Here is a 20,018-nt window from a genome sequence, read left to right on the forward strand (position 1 = left end):
CATCTGTTTCCTGGCACTGGGAGAAGTGAGAAGTGTTTAGCACAGCACAATGATTAGAACGGTCTCATTTTCAGAAGACACAACTGAACAACAACAGACAGCAACACTGCTTCGAGCCAATTTGGGCACATTTCCCTTTCTGCAGTCTGACCTTTCTTCTGTGTCATGCCTTAAATTCTGAGTTCCTTAGGAACTCTGGCCCAGTCCTTCCCTCTCCTCTCAACTGCCTCACAAATTACACTGCAGTAATGTGAGCTCCTGTGGCAGGTATGGCAACAACAAAGTGTTAGTTTTACTTCAGGTTTTAATTACCTGAATGGAAAAGGATGCAAGAGCCATTGCTGCAGGCTAGACTGGAGCACTGCTTCAAAACAGGGCAGTGAAGGTGGAGGATAGAAGTTTTTCTAAGAGAAACAGTATCTACCAATGGGACAGAAAGGGGAAATTCACACCAAGTTTTTGGAGAAAACTAGAAAACTCACAGTAGTAAAGTTAAAGAGTGTTGGGAAAAAAAAAAACAAACATCCAAATCGAAATCCAAAACAAACTGCAAACCACTTATTGAGATTATCCTTCCTTTATACCACAATTGCTTGCTTTGAGTGGAAAACACTCAGTAGGAGGAACACTCCTACTGTATGAGAAACACTGACAATGAGTCAAATGCATGGCAAACCAAACACAACCAAAAGCAGCATTAACAGAAAAAACCCTGCTGAAATAATTGCTCAAATATATACTAAGCCTTGCTGAAAGGAGTGTCACCGTCAGCCTGGTTTGGTTTTCTCCCTTTGAACTGGTAAAACAACTGACCTTCAACACCTCATGCAAAAGCATTTATCTAATGCTACAAAAAAAGCCTTTTCTTACACACCATATTTTAGCCCTGAACTTGCAAATCCCCCTCCAATTCACCACATATGGCTATGGAGTCATTCCTGTCTTTGAGCACAAGTCAAGCTGAACCTGTGGGGACAAGAAAAAAAAAGTGACTTCATGCCGTTCCTTTGGAAATCACAGGATCATAGCGGAATATTTTTATTAGCTTAGGAAAAATGCACACCCAGTTCAACAGATACTGAGTAGGAGGGAAGTCAGGAGATAAATGCTTTGCTTTCAGAGACAAAAATTTAAATAAATATTTACATGAAACCAGGAGTCCACACATTGCCTTATTAGAAGTCCTTATGAAGAAAAAACCCCTGCGGTGTCCTCTCAAGGGACATTGGAAGAACTCCTTGGCTGGGTCACAGCCTGGGTCAGCACTGTTCCACCTGTGGCCTGCAGCCCTTTCACATCTTTGCGAGTCCCCACAGACCCCAGAGGACTGCAGGGCCAAGTCCCACCTTGGCCATTCCCTGCAGTCCAACGTCCATTTCCTGCCAGAGCTTCCTGTGCACAGCAGCCACTCAACACTGATGGCTAGAAATTACTTGGTGAGAACCTTTCACCTTACCTCCGGGAATGGAGCGCAATGGCACCTCAGTGGTATTTAAGAGCTACAAATGTCGCGTGAGTTTAACAGTAACATTACTGTATATTCTTGTCATTCACCCTGAGAGTCAAGAGGAAGTTTCTAGAAACAAAGATTCCTACTTAAGAAGGGGCTGCAATCTTACTGCCAAGTACCAGCATCTGGTCCAATGACTTCTTCCCCCATCACTGCTCAGACTACTGTGCGTGTGTGCATACACATGTGTACATATATATGCATATGTATACAATATTATGTTATGAAATCACAGATTATTTCTGTCCCAGTACCAGCTCCAATCCTCTCATCTTTTTCTCAACTACTCGAACTAGTAAAACTCCATTTCTTGCCTGGCAGTTTCTTGTTGCCAGTTCTGCTGATTACGGGTCAGGCAAAGCAGGGTCTCCGCTTCCCCACAGGCCCCTGCCATTTCTCCCAGAGCCATCGCTCTTCTCTCCTTCAGGCAGCAGCTCTGGGGAACTGCTAATGTGCACTAACCGTTCCACTATGGAGTGGTGACACAGAATGAAACCAAGGCTCTCACTTCAGCAACCCATAAGAAAACTTTACCTGGACAACTCTCCTTCACTGAAAATATGCAGTGGTAACATTTTCCATCCTGCTGACCCTGGAGAGTGTGTTCAACAACTAACATAAAATAACAAGCTCTTATTACAAAAGTGTCCCAATTGAATCCTATGTCTGACAGACAGCTTGTTTTAAAGAACCTTGAGAACCAGGATGGAAAATCTTTCCACAAGATGCTTATCAGAGCTCAAGACAGATAGAACTCGCTATCTGCTCGATCCCAGGCTTACTTTTTCCTCAGTGAACACAGAACGCTGTGCAAGAAGTCCATATTTATGTATTCTGAGGGCACCGTGCAGCCAGGACAAACAGCCACTGTCTCTACAGCTCCACAAGAACATCATGCACAGCAATTCCCTCGACCGGCTGCAGTCCTGCTGGGGCTGCCACAGACACCAAATCCCTCCCTCCTCGGGAGGGTGGGTGCTGCTGGCCATGTACTTGTTCCAACTATCCACACCAGGTTCCAAATATACCAGCTATCCATGCTTTTCATCCCTGTGCACCTCAAATGTCCAGCATTAAGTGGATTGTCTGGGAACCCTCCAACCGCAAAATGTCAAAGAGTTCTGGTACTTTTTGTCCTCAGAAGACTTCAAGACTGCTGTTTTCCTGCTGCCAGGACTACACAGAGCACGTCAAACCCATAGTTAAAGACAGGTTAAGCACATTCAAACTGGTGCTCTACTTGCAGGGGTCTGTGTGAACAAAGGACTCTGTGACTGCACTGACAGACCCTAACAGCCTGCCAATTGCTTCTGACATGACTGCTGTGGGAAGCCAAATCCAGCTGTAACTACACCATGCTCAACTCTAACCAACACATAGAGAGAGCTGGTTAGGAAATCCCTTAGGCTTCTTGTCTCCCTTTGACCTCCGAGGGATCTCTCCAGGGACAGTGTGTCTGTGGAGCACAGCAGGGATGTGCAAAGTGCACGTGCAAAGCCAAGACATGTCACACAAGAAACCTGCTGACAGTTCACAGCACCAGCCTATTTACCAAGCACACTGGCCTTATGCCCATCTGTCTGGTGGAAAATGAGTTGGCTGAAGTTTCCCTGCTCTATAACCACAGCATGTGACAAGCCCCATCTCCAGCCAGTTCACTCACAACCCTCACACTAGTGTGCTTCTTTCCTCTAAAGGCAGCCACAAATTCCTTGCAGTATTAGCTCTTGGATCAGGGATAACAGAGCTCTAGCTGCAGCTCTTGCAGCAGAGCAACCTGACACTAAATGCCAAAGAAAAACACTCATTTTACCTGGTCTGGTCAATTCACTGAAGAGCTGAAGTAGAAAACAAGGATCATAGAAGTCATCAAGGCTCTTGACTGTTTCATCTTTATATAGTGACTCTTGTATCACCTGAAACCAAATCCAAATCAGTGTTTGTCAGGACCAGCACCAATTTCCAGCTTGTTTTCAAACTTCCACGAACACCTCATCCCACTATAACCCACCTGACACCGCACGCATTGTAAAATACGATGCAACGCGGGGTGTGACATGCTTGTGTTTAAACCCAGCTTTCGCTATGAGACTCTCTCCACAACTATTTCCCCTGAGCAGCACCAACAGCTACAGAAACATGCCAGCAAACTGTAAGAAAGGCTGGAGAGCCCATTGCCAGTGGATCCTTGGGCTGTCCAATCCTGGCCTCGCATACGTGACGACCTCTGCAATGCACGGTCACCCCTGCTGACGAGACGTGGACCGTATCTTGCAGTTAATTTTGAAAGGTGCTCCCAAACAACCAATTCCAGTCCTCCTACAAACTGAAACTACTCTGCCAACGGAAACAAACTGCATGGAGGCAAGAAATGAATGCCTCAAGGCTCTTGTTGTATATCCAAGGAAAGGTAACCGTACGCAGCCTGAACCAAAAGCACCTGTGGTGACAGTAGCCGGGGATGCTGAGGGAACGACAGAATCGTCTTCATCATCTTCTCTCGATCCAGCAGACACAGAATCACAGCAGTATCCTTAAACATTATTCAAGGTAACTGCATCAGGCAACAGAGTCAAAAGCAACTCCAGAGGAGATTTTGCCTTCATTTGTACTTATTACCCTGTGGGACTCGAAGCTAGAACTCATTTCCCTGGCAACACCTTTGCCATCCATCCCAAGGCTTTTCAAATTTAGTCTGAGGGTGTCTCATTCACTCTGCCCTCCTCTGTCCATCCAAGGCAGAACATATCCATTTAGAGGCACCTAGGGAATTAAGCTTGAAGTGCAGATCAAAATGGCAGCAGCTGCACGAAGGGACAGGGATCCAGACCTGACTCAGCCAGCGCTCTTGCACTGCTGGTGGTATTTCTGCCGCTACCTCCAGGACAGAAAAGAGCACGTGAGGAAGGCAGACCTAAGCACAACTGTTGGCAACAGACTTTCCTGTCGACTGCGTGAGCACAGCAATGGGAAAAGTCAACCAGTGACTTATGTTTCAGCCTGCCACCTGTGAGGAGACCCCTACAGTGAGTCCTGCTTATGGAGAGTGAGTGACTCCAGAAACGAACCATTCCCTCATCTAACCCACAAACACACTGAAGTCTGGGCAACATAAGAGAATTACATTAAGATTAGGAAATAAGCAGTAAAAACGTTTCCAAAAGCAGCATTCACCTTTAGGTTTGACCTCATTCACTGTCTTCTTCATTTAAAAAACAGACCCTGCAAAAATACCAGTTGTGAGACTATCTGTGTGTAGTTTGCCCTACAACGTAAGGTGTTCGGCTCACCTGGAGTTTATAAGACTTGGATTATTCTTCTCATACAACTGAAGCACCAGTAGTATCTTCTGACCTAAAAGCCAAGATTGAACCCAAAGTTAGTGACCTGTGGACACAAGAACGAGATGTAGAACAAAGTGCCTTGGCCAGGTTGACACTCACCTGGCGGCGCTCAGCGTGGCCCTGTAGGCTCCCAGAAGCACTGGGAGGTGACTGCTCCCACAGAGAGAGGAGCCGAGCTGCACAGCTGTCAGCACAATGTCCACCAGCACCTCTGGAACAAGCACAGCTTGAGCCCTGCAGCTCTCAGTCACACAGAGCACAAACGAACACCCCCACACCCACTCCACATGCATGCACACACAGCACTGGCCATTCTACATCAGCATCTATCTCTAGAGACACCAGAGCCCATGTCCCCAGCACACTTCAGGGTGATTATGATGCATTTAACTCAAGGCAACATCTTAAAACAGCACTCCCAAGCTGAACACATGTCACTCAGCCAGCTGAGGTCCCCACCGTGGAACACACTATTCTGCAGAAGCTTTCCATGTGTACACACCCGCTCTCCGGTTAAAAAGAACTGCTGTAGCCTCTCTTGCCATAGCTCCACTCCTTCCCCCCCATGAGGGCATCTGGAACGGGCTCAGGAGCTGCAGAGGGAAAGGCAGTGTCCCGGTTTAAAGGGACAGTACTACCAGGAAAAGGAAATTCAGGAACTTTCAGGCAAAAAAAGGTATAGGTTGGGAATAACAGTTCTTTACTGATATATTTATAAGACAAACAAAAACAGCATCAGCTATATGAAAGAAAAAAAACAGTGACAGAACAGAACGGAATTCAGTCCCAGTCCCTTTTTCAGTCACCGATGGCTCTCCGATGGAGCAGGGCAGGCGGCCTCTCAGTCGCGGCTGCTGCAGGGGCAGGAGGGCGAGGTGGCCTCACCGCCCCAGGTGGAAGAAAAAGGTGAGGAAGGAACTCTGCTCACCGTGGGCGTCCCAGTTCCCAGTTGTTCAGAGGAAGCAGGAAGCTTTAGCAGTTCAAATCCAAGAAGCCAACCGCAGAGAAAAGGAACCTCTCTCCTCCAGTTCGGCCGACGAGCTGTAAGAGTTCTCCTACCCCGAGTGTCCTCCTACTTGCCGAAAACAAAAGCAGGACTCCACCTTTCCCTAATGGAGCCATCAGGTTGCTTCAGCTATTCTTTTGTCTTTAGCTCTTAACGGCTAATCGGAGAGCCATCCCGGCTAGCTTAACATAATACTGGGAAAAATTTTTAAACCTCGCCAACCCACAACAGGCAGACAATCCAGCAACCTCCTCAAGGACTCGAGAATTCACAGCAAAAGCTTCTAGCTCTGCACCCCAGATGCAGTAAATATGAAAAGGCTCTTGCACTCTGCGTTGCAGCAGGGCTCAGCACTGCAGCTGGTTCGTGAGCCACGGGAACTCTTTCCCTGGGGGGTACACAAATTATCCACCTTTGCCCTGCAACTAACTGAGAAACAGAAAATAGAAGTGATTGGGTTCCTCAAAAGCAGACAGGATGTTCGTAGCACACTCAAGACTCGACTCCAGATTTCTCTGCTCCCAGTATGTGAAAAGGTCTGGGCTTTGACCCCAGTCATGTGCAGGGATAGAAAATGCATGTCCAAACTGAAGAGTTCCTAAAGTACCATCCTGAGTGAATGCACTCATGACACCAAGCTTCAGGAATACTGCAGCTGGCCTCAAAGAATCCATCCTGCTGATCTACAGAAATACACTCTAGAAGTAAGATACGTACATTCACATTAAGCGGCAAAATCTATTCCTTATTTTTCATTTCACTAAACTGGTGACTCCGCAAGAGCTTTCTTTTCTTTTCAGGTGATTTAAAACTTGAAAGCTTGTTTACGTGTTGTTTGTCAATGAACACACAATTTGTTATCAACATGCTGCCCTGAGAGTTTTCCCCCCTTTTCTTACACAGCTCTTTCAACTACTGCATCTCAAACCCCTGTACAGTGGAGAAAAGATGAGGTCTATGTAGATTAGATGTGGCTCAAGGTCAGGCAGGATTTCACTTGCCACTGAAGAAACAAACCACTCCTACAAATGAACTAGCATCCAATGTATATTCCGCTGCAACGATGTGCCTCATGAAAGGTTACAATATGAAATATGCACCATTTAAATTGCCATTCTTGATAAAACTTGCAGAATCAACTTGAAATCTCCCGTATCAACCTATTTAAAAACATGTTTCAACATCACAGGACCTAGGTGCACTTCAGTCATCTTACACTAACTGCCTCAGAGAAACCAAAAGAATCAATCCAAGACTTCAACTGGGTTAAAAACACCAGAAGAACAAACAAACAACAACCCAAACCAAAATAAAAACCCAAACCCACCTTTCCAATAGTTTTAAAAACAGCATAAAACAAATGTAACATTTGGATCCGAGCAGAGGTAACATTTAAATGCCAGGATTCTGGAACTTTTAATAACTCTGCAGGTATTTACATGGGAGGCCTGTTGCTGGATGGAGAGAACACTACACCAAAAAAAAGACAAGATTGGCTGCATTTAGCAGGGGAAGATGAGAATTAAAAAATACCTCTTGTCTGGATTGTTGTGCCATCTTCTTCTATTGACCTCAGGATGGTTGACAAAAATAGAGAGTGCTGTGTGACCATCACGTGAAGTTTGGAGAGCTTGACTAAGCTCTGACTAACAGAGGATTCTTTCTTGTATAGTAACTGGATGGCAACGTTCAGGACCTTCAGAAATGTTTCATCACTGTAAGGGTACCTTTGGGAGAAGGATCACAGAGAAGTAAGATCCCAACCCAACCCAAGGAAAGTTGCTTGAAATTAAAAGCTGTTCAAGAAATGAGAACTTGGAAAAGAAAATGAACTTAATAAACCAAACCAAATTAAAATGAAAACACTTACTCAAGTCCTGTCTTCACAAGGCTGCACCAATCATCTCGGTTCCTTTCTTCAACCACACATGGTGTGCAGCAAGCAAAAGCAGATGTTGGGTCACGTTTGACACATGGAGGTTCTGCGCCCGTTTTCTCGTGCTTTGTGACGCCAATCAGGGCAGATTACCCTCTTCTAATAACAACCTACTCAAACGATCCCTGAGAGTACAGCCTTAACACAGCACCTACCGCCGCGCCCTGGTGTGCTGCACGCACCCACACAAAGCACACAGAAAGTCCCCAACACGTGCTCGCACACTCCCGGCACGAACCGGCGTGGCCCCGCCGAGCCCCTTGACCGCGGGAGTATGCCCCGAGACCCCGAGAGCGGCCGCGCCCTGCAGAACGGGTGCGCGTAGTGGTTGGCGGGACACGCCCCCTTGATTTGCATATTCTTCTCCCGCTGGCCAATCAGACGCTTTCCCGCAGTGAAGCGCTGCCCCTGCCCAGCCCCGCCCCACCCCAGGAACCCGCAGTTCTGCTGTGGCACAAACGCGCTGAGATCCACGATCCTAAAATCGAAACAGAACTGCGCTGAGTATTTCGTTTCATGTACAAAATGCCCTGCACCAGTGTGGCTACAAATCTGGTGGTCAAAATGTTGAAGGCGTAAACCCTGTCAAGCGTTTGGCAGTCTGAACTAAAACCCCATTTAAACAGAATATTCCTAGAGCTGACTTCCACAATTTTAGTTTTGCAATGCCTCAATCATGTTCTAATGAGCACCATGCTAATAAAAGATTAGTTTTCTTTTTAATTAACTTATTTTCATAATTTTTTTGACTGGAGAACTATTCCCACCTAACAGAAAAGGGCAGTTATGAATCATTTTATTAATGTATTTCACTCAGAAGTCTGCATTCTACAAGCAGTATGCTGACTATTCTTTACCAGAAATAAAAGAATACAGGAAAAAGTATAACTTTTCTGCCAATACTTGTCTAAACTTAGCTTTTACCTTTTTTCAGAAGCTTCTTCACTTTCACATAGTTCTCTTCCCTGACATACTCATGCAGGTGAGCTTCCGGGGAGTCTCCTTTTATACATCCAAGCATAGGACTGGGCATAGAAATGGGAGAGGGTTGGGATGAGCCATCTTCTTTCCTAAACAGAACTGGGAAAAAGTAGGGAACACCATCAACGTAAAGAACTTATGTGTGACTTCAGAACCTGCAGTAGCTTAAAGTTGTGACTGCTCCCTGCAGAAATAGGCAGTGATGGAAGGGGTAAAAAGCCTGCTTGCTCTCCCTAACAGAGCCCTCTCGGACGGGACAGTTGACAAGCGGCACAGCACAGCACTTGCCAGGAGCAGCGGCCTCTCCGCAGGCACACAGGCGGGATACACCCAGCGGCATTCCCAACTGGGGAATGGCCGCTCCAGCCCTTTCCCAGAGCCCCCGGACATGCGCGGTCCACGCAGACCCGCTCACCTGCCACCAGAACGGCCCCGACACGCGGGAACCGCCCCGGCCCGCAGGAACAGCCATGCGCGTACGCAGCAGCCCCTCCCACCCAGTTCCCGCCCACCTGCCTCCTGGCAGGGTGAGGTGGGGGTGGGGCCAGAGCGTGAGGGGCGGGCGTGGGGGTGTGTTGTAACCCAGTACCTTACTGCTTTAAGAATGGTATGTCCCTTTAACCCTGTAACCCCTGCAAGACCAATAGACTGACCCCTGCGATGGGATTGGCAGGAAGCCAAGACTATCCCCTCCCCCTTTCCTGACCCATAGAAAAACCTGTGCCCGGGTTTGGACTTCCTCTTTTTATCCCCATCTCCCGCTCTGCTCACATGGAAGCCTAAGAATAAAACAGAATATCAACCCTGGGATAAAGAGCCTCTAATATCTCGACCGTTCTACATGAAACAGCATCCCAGGCCAGCTCTGCAGGGTATTTGGGAGCAGGTGAGGCACAGGGTGCTGTTTCAGTTGGCGCCCGGCCCGTGGACCTTTTTTAATTAAAATCCACGTGAGAGGCTGTGCCCTTAGAGGGTTAAGAAGTCGACGGGAAGCCCAACTACCCTGCGGGCGAAACTTGCTTTTTAGCAGGTCTAGCTTAAAGGAAGGGAATCTCCAACTCCTCCAGCCCAAGGGTGAGCAGATTTCGGAACAGATTACAAAGTACAGTTTTTCAGCTCCTTGGTACTTCGCACAGATTGGTAAGTATAAATTTTCCTCCGTGGGGAGGGGGATTTTGAGGTGCTTTCTCTGTAACATCGAGGTGCCGGGAGCTGGGCTGCCACAGTATCCGCCCTGGGGGTTTGGAGCTGTGAACAGCCGGAGACGCTGGTGGGGGTGCCGAAGGCAGCCTTGAAGCAGTTTTCTGCCGTGCGTACAGTAAGACGCCAGATAGACAGTTTCAAATAGAGGCGCCACATCGACACAGCCAGTGAATCTCTGTGGGGGGAGGTGCCAGCTTTGCCGGCAGCTAGCAACCTTCTCTTGCTGTGTTTTAACTGTGCATTGTAGTGAGATATTAGAGTAAATTGCTGTGATAAATATGGGTACACAGCAATCTACTTTGCAACAGAGCGTGGTTTCACAAATTAGAGAACTTTTAAAGATTGCAAATGTGATTATTACTAACAGAGAACTAGATAGGTTTGCTAGGTGGTTGTCTGTAGAAAAATCAGACCTTAATTTGGAAGATATGAATTCGGTTTTATTTTGGAATGAAATTGGAGATTTATTAACTTTAAAAGTGGAAAATGGGGATAAAAAAGCCTTAATGTTCATCCCAATATTTTTGCAAATTAGAAAACTGTTACTTCAAACAGAAAATAACAGCCAGCCACAGCAAACTGCTTCAGAGTCAACCAGTTCTTGTATCTGTCCCTCTGCATATGATATTCCCTCTTCACCTAAGAAATCTGACTCCTCTGTCTCTCTAACTCAAGCTGACAGCCACATGTCTTTTACTACTGAGGTTGAAAGCAAACCCCAACATGGCTTCAGCCACGTGCCTCTCAGCTCTTCTTCTTCCCATAATACTCCTTCTCCCCTGCTGACACCCTCAAACCCCTCCCCAAACCCATCCTCGCCTCTGGGTATTCAGGACTGTTCTCTTTCTGACCGGGTTTCGCAATTCCTTCCCCCAAGCTATCAGACTAGCACAGATGGGGGTGGGGGTGGGAGTACTGATTCTGCAGGTTTTACAAGACCTCCCTCTGTGATAAGACCCTCAGCACCACCCATCGCTCAGGACACTGTCTCTGTAGAGGCACATAATCAACAGATAACACAGCCCAGAGCAGAGGGAGGAGTAGAGTCCATCCCTAAAACCCTGGATCTGGAAACCCAGATTCCGTCTGTGGCTCCTGTCATTTATATGGGTAGGAGAAATGGCAGGAGAACATATCAACCACTACCATACCAAGATAAAAAGGAAATTTGTAAGGTTCAAAGAGAATTTGGCAGACACAGTGAAATGTTTAAAGGATTTTTAAGAGCAACATTTAGTTCTCACGAGATGGTACCCAATGATATTAAGGATTTATTCAGATGTTTGTTATCCCCTTCTGAATTCGATTTATGGGAAAACATTTGGAAAAGATCTTTAAGAGTGCTTTTGCAGGAACTACAACAAAACCCAGACAGTGCAAAAGATGAGGATAATAATGATATTACACAGGAACACCTAACAGGGGAAGGAGAGTATGAAACCCCTGAGAAACAGGCACGCTTATTAACTAAATTTGTTTTGGATAAGATCTCTCTAGCAGCAGAAAAAGCTTTCCATCAATTACCTACTGCTGAAGTTACAGGTAGTTATGTTAATATTAAACAGTTTCCTTCAGAAAGTTTCTTGCAGTTTCTGGATCGCCTCCGTGCACAGGTGGAGAGACAAGTCTCGGACCCAAAGCTGCAGGCAGAGCTATTAAAGGAGATGGCTCAGAAAAAAGCGAATGAATCATGTCGCAGGGTCATACTTAGTCTTCCCCTCGACCCACCACCTAGCTTAGCACAGATGATAGAAGCCTGCACCAGAAAAGCAGAACTGTTCAGTGCACCAGAGAGAAATCCAGGACCAGCACACTCACAATCTGCAGCAGCTATGACACCAGGACCAAGGAAGCAACCGGTACCACCACAGCAGCTGCAGCACATCACCAGCTTCCAGTGCAAGAAAACAGGACACTATGCAAGGGACTGCCCACACAGCCAGAAACAGAAGAAGACCATCAAACAAAAAAACTAGGTGTACAGCGCATACCCGCCATAAATACCATAACGCGCAAAGATATAAATACTGCGGGTTCCACATGGGAAAAAACCTCTCTCTTTAAAACTAAGGGGGAGGACGGGACAAATGGTATGGGGATTAATGATAGCATTAATGTTAAATATTCAATTAGCAAGGGTTGGACGCCTTTTGGTCGTCTCAATCTTAAGACCACTAAAGGTGTTTGTTTTATGTCAACAGAGTGGACAGCAATTACAGTGGATCTGTCTAGCACTTCACTGGACCTGACGCTGTTGAATTTGGAACTGTGCTGTGAGTATTTAGTTATGGGGGACACAGCACACACACCCTTGGAGATGGAATTACTTCCATTATCCAAGAAGGAAAATGTCTCAGGTTTCATTCTCTTAGCACGCTGCTCACAACCGCCTTATTACCTGAACGAGGGGCAAATCCTCGCCCAGGCCATCCCTGTTCCAAAGGAAATCACAGCAGAAGGAAAATCACCTGAAGTCTATTGGGCAGAGGTGGTGGGTGAGGAAAAACCCTCTCTGGCATGCAATCTGACCCATGGTTCAGACCATCTCCATGTGGAGGGGGTGCTGGACACAGGGGCAGATGTGACGATCATACCCGAAAGGATGTGGCCGTCACAATGGGAATTACAACCCGTGGCAGGCAAAATCCAAGGTATAGGAGGAATCAAATTGGCAAAAATATCAAAAAGCATCGTGCAAATTGAGGGGTCGGATGGAAAAATAGCTAGTGTCTGTCCATTTGTTACAGACTATAAGTGCCCCCTGTGGGAAAGAGATACCATGTCTCAGATGGGAATGAAAATGGTAATCCCCAAAAGTTCTCAGGATTTTTAAGGCGGCCACTGAGGAGTGCCCTGCCCACAAATTGACATGGTTAGATGATTCTCCAATCTGGACAGCTCAGTGGTCGACGAGTAAAGAAAAACTCAAGGCGTTGGAGGAGCTTGTAGCAGAACAATTGGCAAAAGGACACATAGAAGAAACTACAAGTCCTTGGAATTCCCCGGTATTTGTAATTAAGAAACCAGGGAAGGACAAATGGAGATTGTTACATGATCTCCAGGAAATAAACAAAATTATAGCAGACGTGGGATCACTTCAACCAGGGATGCCCTCTCCAACGATGCTCCCTCAAAATTGGAAATTGGCAGTTTTAGATATTAAGGACTGTTTCTTTCAAATCCCTTTACACCCAGCAGATGCTCCACGGTTTGCCTTCTCTGTTCCTACCATCAACAGAGAAGCCCCAATGAAGCGCTACCACTGGAAGGTGCTCCCTCAAGGGATGAAGTGTAGTCCTTTCATATGCCAGTGGTACGTGGCCTCATTTCTGTCTCCAGTGCGTGCTCAGAGAAAGGAAGCTATCATCCTACATTATGTAGATGACTTGCTTGTGTGTGCCTCCGATGACTCTATACTCCAACACACGCTTGACCTAGTGGTTAAGGTTTTAACCTCCGGTGGATTTCAATTGCAGGAGGATAAAGTCCAAAGGATGCCACCTTGGAAGTACCTGGGCCTGGAAATCACTGCAAGGACCATTGTTCCTCAGAAATTGGACATTAATTGTAATCCAAAGACCTTAGCAGATCTCCATTCCTTGTGTGGGTCTTTGAATTGGGTTAGGCCCTGGCTAGGCCTCACTAATGAGGACCTAGAGCCCCTTTTCAATTTATTGAAGGGGGAGAGAGAACTGATTTCTCCCGGGGAACTGACCCCAGAGGCAAAAGCTGCAATCGAAAAGGTACAGAAAGCTCTAGCAGAGAGACAGGCTCATCGCTACAAGCCTGAACTGCCTTTCAAATTCATAATTCTGGGAAAACTACCACACTTACACGGTTTGATATTCCAGTGGATCGAGGGGCAGAGAGATTCGCTCTTAATCATAGAGTGGGTCTTCCTCTCCCACCAAAGATCCAAAACCATCACAAGGCCACAAGAACTCATAGCTCAGCTGATTCGTAAGGCAAGGATGAGACTGTATGAGCTGGCAGGTTGTGACTTCACATGTATTCACCTTCCAGTCAAACTCTCTGAGAAGGGAAGGAACTCTCCTGAGAGGCTGACAAAGGAGATGTTCGAGCACTTGCTCCAGAGCAATGCCAGTCTCCAGTTGTCTCTGGACAGCTACAGTGGACAAATATCAGTCCATGCCCCGTCTCACAAGCTGTTCAATGAGGAATTCCACCTCATTCCTCGTGAGAAGAGGAGTCGGAGACCACTCAAAGCTCTCACAGTGTTCACAGACGCTTCTGGGGCTTCCCACAAGTCGGTGATGACTTGGAGAAATCCTCAGACTCAGCATTGGGAAGCTGATGTTGAGTTTGTGGAGGGTTCGCCTCAGGTAGCTGAACTGGCTGCAGTGGTAAGAGCTTTTGAGAAGTTCTCAGAGCCAATCAACTTGGTAACAGACTCAGCTTACGTAGCGGGGGTAGTGTCCAGGGCGGAGCAGGCAGTGCTCAAAGAGGTTGACAATGAGCAACTTTTCAGGTTGCTGTTGAAACTAATCTATCAAATTTCTCATAGAGAACATTCATTTTATGTGATGCATGTGAGGTCACACACCCATTTGCCAGGTGAGATCGCAGAAGGGAATCGTCAGGCAGACTCCCTTGCCACCCCAGCTGAACAAACACGCCTCCCAGACATCTTCCAACAGGCAAAGCTGAGCCACCAGCAATACCATCAGAATGTGCCAGGTCTGATCCGTCAGTTCAAGTTAACACAGAGTCAGGCTCGAGCCATTGTGGCCACCTGTCCCAGCTGCCAGCTCAAGGCCATGCCATCGCTAGGTGCAGCGGTTAACCTCCGAGGCCTTGGCAGCTGTGAGGTGTGGCTGACAGACATCACACACATTCCCAGTTTTGGTCGCCTCAAATATGTTCATGTAAGCATTGACACATATTCAGGTGTGGTTTATGCCTCTGCCCATGCAGGAGAAAGAGCTGTGCATGCCAAACAACACCTAGTGCAAGCTTTTTCAGTATTGGGGATCCCTAAGGAAATCAAAACCGATAATGGCCCAGCGTATGTGTCCAAGGAGTTCCTGGAATTTGTCCAGAAGTGGGGAGTGGAACATAAGACAGGCATCCCCCACTCCCCCACAGGCCAAGCTGTGATTGAGCGTGCACATCAGATGCTCAAGCATGTTCTGGCTAGACAGAGCAATTAAACTGTGTGGATGTCTCCACAGCAGAAGCTGTGTAAAGCCCTGTTCACTATCAATTTCTTGAACTGTTCATTTGAAAACATGAATCCTCCTGTGGTTCGTCATTTTAACAGTGGTAAACAGTTCAAGCTGTCTCAGCATCCACCAGTTTTGATTAGGGATCCAGAAACCTGGGAAACCAAGGGTCCTGTGAGCTTGTTACCTGGGGACGTGGTTATGCGTGCGTATCCACTCCCTCAGGCCCTCAGTGGATTCCCCAGAAATGGGTGAAGCCTTATGTCTCTAAACAGCCAGCTCCAGCTGAAGAGGAAGAGAAGCAAGTCGCAGTTGCTTCGAAAAGAAGACGCCGCCGGAGAGGAGAGAGAACTGACACAGAAGACGACCTCCCGGCAGACTCAGAGACTTTTAACATGTTTTAAAATGTTTGTTTTCTTTTTAGAGAATACCTCCCTTCCACTCAACTCGTGATGAACCCCATCCAAGTTGTCATCCTGTTAACACTGAACAGTCAGGCAGCTGCATGGATCGTCCCTCAGCCGCGTCAAAACCTCTGGGTGACCCTGGCAAAGACACTCCAACAGGAAAACATATGCCTGTCCTCGGCAGCAGCAGAAAATCCTATGTCCACCTGCCTGATAGGAGTTCCCTTGAAAGCTGGAGAATATTCAGCCAGCTTTGCAATGGAGATGCAAAATGAAATTCCCGGGATACACACAATTTCAGTATACAAAACTAATAGGCAGCAAACAGAAGAGAACCCTATGGAGGAACTGCTGCCCAATTTGCCAAAAGCAGCTCAGGAACCTCAGGAATTAGAGCTGTTAGGTTCCTATCCGGCACAATACTGCATTCATCTTGTAATTTATCCAAAACCTAACACCAAAGAATTCCACAATGTAATACAATATAGAGAGGAATTCACAGCCAAAAAGTGGTGTGGGGTTTTGAGTCACCTTGCAGCAAACTCCCCATCTCTCACAAGTCCCAAAAGCCTCCCTAAGGGGTTATTCTTGATTTGTGGAGATCGGGCATGGGCAGGAATTCCCTCTCAGCTTTTAGGAGGACCATGTACCTTTGGGCGGTTGTCCCAGTTGGCACCCAATGAAACCTTAATTAAAGATTGGACTCATAAAAACAAATCAGTGAATAAAATCCAAAAGAGAAGTGTGGACAATGTGGACAAAGATTGTGACTCTGAAATTTTCCATTGGGCCAAATCAAAAAGAGTTGCTGTATCCCTGTTTCTTCCATGGGTAGCAGCAGCCAAGGCTCTGGGTGAATTGGGCCACCTAGAGTGTTGGGTAGTCAAACAGGCAAATTTGACATCCACGGCCATCAGCTCCCTCCTAGAAGACGAACAAATTACCAGGCAGGCCACACTCCAAAATCATGCTGCCATAGATTTTCTCCTGCTGCTACATGGACATGAGTGCCAGGAATTTGAAGGACTTTGCTGCATGAACCTGACCTCGAAAGCTCCTAACGTCCATGCTGCCCTCCGAGACATGAAAACCTTGATCAGACAAGTGAAGCAAGAATCTGAAGACTGGTTCAACGAACTGTTCAAGGGTTGGGGATTCACGGGGTGGTGGACTTCAATAGTCAAAACTATTTTGTTACTCTTTGTTATTCTTTTCCTTGTAATACTGGCATTTGGAATCCTTCGTCACTTGGTTCTCAAGGCCATTAGTGGTCTCATGCCCTCTGTCACCATAGTAAATCACATAGAGATGAAAACCCTGAAACAATCTAAAGCCCCTACTAACCCCAAGTGGTGGGAAAGATCTTAAGTTGTATCCAGAATAACCTTCTCTCTTCTTTTAAACAAAAAAAGGGTGAGATGTTGTAACCCGGTACCTTACTGCTTTAAGAATGGTATGTCCCTTTAACCCTGTAACCCCTGCAAGACCAATGGACTGACCCCTGCGATGGGATTGGCAGGAAGCCAAGACTATCCCCTCCCCCTTTCCTGACCCATAGAAAAACCTGTGCCCGGGTTTGGACTTCCTCTTTTTATCCTCCTCTCCCGCTCTGCTCACATGGAAGCCTAAGAATAAAACAGAATATCAACCCTGGGATAAAGAGCCTCTAATATCTCGACCGTTCTACATGAAACAGCATCCCAGGCCAGCTCTGCAGGGTATTTGGGAGCAGGCGAGGCACAGGGTACTGTTTCAGGGGTGGGGCCTGGAGTCATCTCCAACCGCTGAACGTGTCCGAGTTGTGTCTGAAGCGTGTCCGAGGTGTGTCCGAGGCGTGTCCGCGGCGTGCCCGGAGCAATCTGAGGCTTGTCCAGTGCCGGTGCATCCTGGTCATGCAGCGGGAGCTGGGTACACTGCCCCTGGCCCCCGCCCTGCATGCCCACCTCGCCGCCGACGCTTCCAGATGGCGCAGGAGTTGCTGGACACCGGGCCCTGTGGCCTGAGGAAAGTTACTGGCGGCATTCAGCCCCACGGGGCCTCGTCGGCATCTTCCGGTCCTTCCCCCTGTTCCATCCCGCCTCCGGGAAATGGGCACAGTGAATAATAATAATAGGAAAAGACGATTCTGGTAAAAGATCGACTGACATTGATGGTTGTAAATGGGATGCAGGAAAATGAAAGTATTCTGTAAGGCTCATCCCTCCTGTTTCCCCAGTTTAGCTCTTTTTTTTTTACTGTGTGATTTAAACCAAATAAGTTTGTTTAAAGTTAGAAAGTTGCCTTTTTCATGGAGTATGTAGTGATTCCTCCCTGTGAGGGTGGGCAGACCCTGGCACACGGTGTCTAGAGAAGCTGTGGCTGCCCCTGGATCCCCTGAAGTGTCCAGGGCCAGTCTCGATGAAGCTTTGAGCAACCTGGAATAGTGGAAAGTGTCCCTGCCCATGGTAGGGGTGGAACTGGGTGTTCTTTACATCCCCTTCTAATCCAGTTTGGGATTTTGAATATCAATAGTTTGCTGTCTATGACAATAAATGTTTGAAAATCACATCATTAGTGACAGGTTGTCCTGAGAGGGTGAATATGGATCATTTTGTGTCATGCTGCAGAATCAGTCACTGCTTATGAAATAAAGGTGGTGTTTTGTGGTTTTTGCTTCTCTAGAAATTGGAATCTCCAGGGAAGAGGCGCTGGAAGTGCTGCAGGTGGTGAGGCAGGAATGTGATGGCAATGCAGCAAGGCCAGCTGGGCGATCAGATGCCACCAGGAAGTTCACAGCCCTGGAGCTTCTGGAAGAAGAGCAAACGCAGGGTTTCATCATCACCTTCTGCTCAGTACTGGACAACATCCTGGGAGGTGGAGCGCAACCAACAAAAATCACCGAGATCTGCGGAGCACCCGGTGTTGGCAAAATGCAGCTATGGTAATTCACTGTCCCCTGATTGTGTGCAGCCCAGATTCACTTTTTGTTTAACTCAGCTTTTTCTTCTTGTCATAACTGCAATCTCTGATTCTTCTCCAGCATTATAAATATAATAATGGCTGTACTGCTCCCTGTCCTGTGTATTCCTCAGCAGGAATATCCCTCCCGGAGTGAGCTGGGACAGCAAAATGCAAATACTGACCTGTGTTTCTGTTTCAGCATGCCGCTGGCAGTGGATGTGCAGATCCCAGAGTGCTTTGGGGGCCTTGCTGGAGAAGCTGTGTTCAGTGACACCGAGGGAAGTTTTATGGTGGACAGAGTGGTGGACATTGCAGCTGCCTGTGTGCAGCACTGCCACCATATTGATGAGGCTCAGCAAGAAGAGGGTACGTTGCTAAGTCAGTTCTTTGTGGAGGAGGAAAGGATGGAGTGAAACAAGTAGGCTGCAGCGCTACTTTTGGAGTGTTTGCTGACAACTTTTTATTTCCAGCTGTGTGTATCAAACCCTGAACTAAATCTGTGGAGCAGACTAAGCTGGGCTACTTTGAAAAGAATTCTTTTTCTACATGGTGATTTTGTGAACATTTTGATCTTAGGGGTTTTAGGTGGTGTGTGGGGTTTTGGTGTTTCCCCTTTCTCCTTTCCACTTTCCTTCCTTCCTTCCAACTTTTTAGCACCTTAATGATGATATTTGCAGCACCTTGCTTCAGAGAGCCGGCACGGCAGTGACCCCACAACTTCTCGCTGCAGCAGCTTGTGGATGCTTCCTCCATGCTCCATGACAGTGAGACCGAAGAACCATCGTAGTTTCTGGGAAGAAGTGAAGTTTTGGCCATGGTAGCAGGGTGACAGGGACCTGCTGGAGCGCGTGGGGTTGCCAAAAGGGGGTGTCCTTTAGGTGGAGGAGAGTGTCCAGGTGGATTCGGCTGAGTTCAGCCCGATCCCTGAGGAACCACTGCCACCAACTGCTGGTGCAGGTCCCCAGGGGACCCACAGAGGCTCAGGCTTTTCCTGTTTTTAAGGCTGTGCCCGGCTCGGGACAGCCACACAGGCATGATCCTATTTCCTGGCATATTGCTCAAGACTTACAGGACAAAGTTGCATGATACGGGCTTGGTTCTACGCAAGTTATGCAAATTATTAGGGTGTTGAACACAGATTTGCTAGCATCCTATGATATTAGACACATAGCCCAAGTGCTGTTTCAGCCAGTCCAATTTAGGGGCTTTGAGGACAATTGGAGGCAAATGGCTGAGATGGCTGCTGCAGAAAATGTGGTATGCCCACAGGATGACCCCAGATATGCTGTGGGAAGTGATGCTTTAATGGGTCAGCATCGTTTCTCTAGCCCTGATCTTCTAGCTACCTGGGATCCTTGATACATGAACAATGCCAAAAAGTAGGGTTTGCGGTGATTCTAAAGACAATAAAGGCTGAAGCCACGAAGCCAAAATATGTGAAAATTACTCAGGGTCCTAGAGAACCATTTTTACAGTTTGTTGAAAAAATGGCAGCAAGTTGAGGATGA

General features: G+C 47.2%; 2 long non-coding RNA genes and 1 pseudogene across 2 annotated transcripts; 1 reads left to right on the forward strand and 2 right to left on the reverse strand.

Moving 5' to 3' along the window:
- Positions 1–582: 582 nt before the first annotated feature.
- On the reverse strand, positions 583–4,866 carry LOC116996158. Its single transcript, XR_004417890.1, has 3 exons — positions 4,801–4,866; positions 3,324–3,426; positions 583–966 (listed from the first exon to the last, which is right to left on the reverse strand). It is a non-coding gene; the product is annotated as an uncharacterized LOC116996158 (long non-coding RNA).
- Positions 4,867–4,881: 15 nt separating this feature from the next.
- Positions 4,882–8,155, reverse strand: LOC116996157. The gene is made up of 3 exons (XR_004417889.2): positions 7,731–8,155; positions 7,394–7,587; positions 4,882–5,065 (listed from the first exon to the last, which is right to left on the reverse strand). It is a non-coding gene; the product is annotated as an uncharacterized LOC116996157 (long non-coding RNA).
- A 157-nt stretch (positions 8,156–8,312) lies between these two features.
- LOC122149396 lies at positions 8,313–18,954 on the forward strand (annotated as a pseudogene).
- Positions 18,955–20,018: the final 1,064 nt, after the last annotated feature.

The sequence above is a fragment of the Catharus ustulatus genome, chromosome 5 (assembly GCF_009819885.2).
Source record: "Catharus ustulatus isolate bCatUst1 chromosome 5, bCatUst1.pri.v2, whole genome shotgun sequence".
In the NCBI taxonomy this organism is placed as follows: domain Eukaryota; kingdom Metazoa; phylum Chordata; class Aves; order Passeriformes; family Turdidae; genus Catharus; species Catharus ustulatus.